Source organism: Saccopteryx leptura, chromosome 9 (assembly GCF_036850995.1).
Source record: "Saccopteryx leptura isolate mSacLep1 chromosome 9, mSacLep1_pri_phased_curated, whole genome shotgun sequence".
Lineage (NCBI taxonomy): Eukaryota > Metazoa > Chordata > Mammalia > Chiroptera > Emballonuridae > Saccopteryx > Saccopteryx leptura.
In genome coordinates, this window is record NC_089511.1 from 29,353,169 (window position 1) to 29,354,243 (window position 1,075).

General features: G+C 42.5%; 1 non-coding gene across 1 annotated transcript; it reads right to left on the bottom strand.

Annotated features, from left to right (window-relative positions):
- Nucleotides 1-679: 679 nt before the first annotated feature.
- On the bottom strand, nt 680-812 carry LOC136381665 (small nucleolar RNA SNORA51). Its single transcript, XR_010747143.1, has one exon. It is a non-coding gene; the product is annotated as a small nucleolar RNA SNORA51 (small nucleolar RNA).
- Nucleotides 813-1,075: the final 263 nt, after the last annotated feature.

Genomic DNA, 1,075 nt, shown 5'->3' on the forward strand with positions numbered 1-1,075 from the left:
CCTAGTGTGGTCCTACGTGGTATTCTGACTATGAAATAGCTCCATTTGGGCACCCTGCCGACATGGTGGGAACAGAATTGCTCATTTTCTACAGATGGCTCTTTCCCTCTGTACCTTTCCCCATGACCTTCATGCCCAAGGGCAGCTCTAGAGGAAAGCGCTTGTCCTGATGAGGGGTGATACTTGGGTCGGGCTCCCTTCTGAAGAGAGGTCGCTCCCCTGGCCAGCAGGTATTTATAATTCCAGAGTACTGCACCTGGATCTTGTTATCTGAAAGACCACTTTTTTAAAAAATTGAGGTATAATTCACTTACTAAATTATATTAGTTTCCGGTATATAACAATAATTCGATGTTTGTATATATTGCAAAGTGATCCCCACCATAAGTCTGGTAAACTTCCATCAGCAGAATTTTTAATTCTTCTGATGAGAACTTTTAAGACTTACTCTATTAGCAACTTTCCAATATCCAAGACAGAATTTCAACTAGAGTCACCATGTTGTGTTAGACCGCCATGAATTATGTCCTAACTAGAAGTTTGTACCTTTGACTCCCTCCACCCATTTTGCCCATCCCCCACCCTCAGCCTCAGCCTCTGGCAACTACCAATCTATTCTTTGTGCCTATAAGCTTTTTTTTTTTGGGGGGGGGATATTTGTTTTTATTTTTATTTTCTTCTATGTCCCCCCCGATCACAACACAGGCCAGGCAGAGAGCCAGGGCTGAGGTGAATATGGGGCAGATTTACTCTGCCTCCTCTTTCTGTACAGTCAGTATAAGAACACAGCCTGCAGTAAGCACCAGGAGGTGGGGATATTTGTTTTTAAAAGACCATTTTAAGTTGGAGTATGGGATTTATCCTTCGTTGAACAGGTATCATGTCAAGAATTTTACACTATGATATCCCTTTCCAAGTAGGTATTATTCCCATTCACAGATAAGGAAACTGAGGCTCAAGAACTTAAGCAACTCATTTTGTGCAACGTTTCTAATGACAGGTCAAAGTCAGACAGAAACTTCCCAAAGCTGAGGACCAAACCCCATGGTGATCCCTATGGAGATGTCAAACCTAC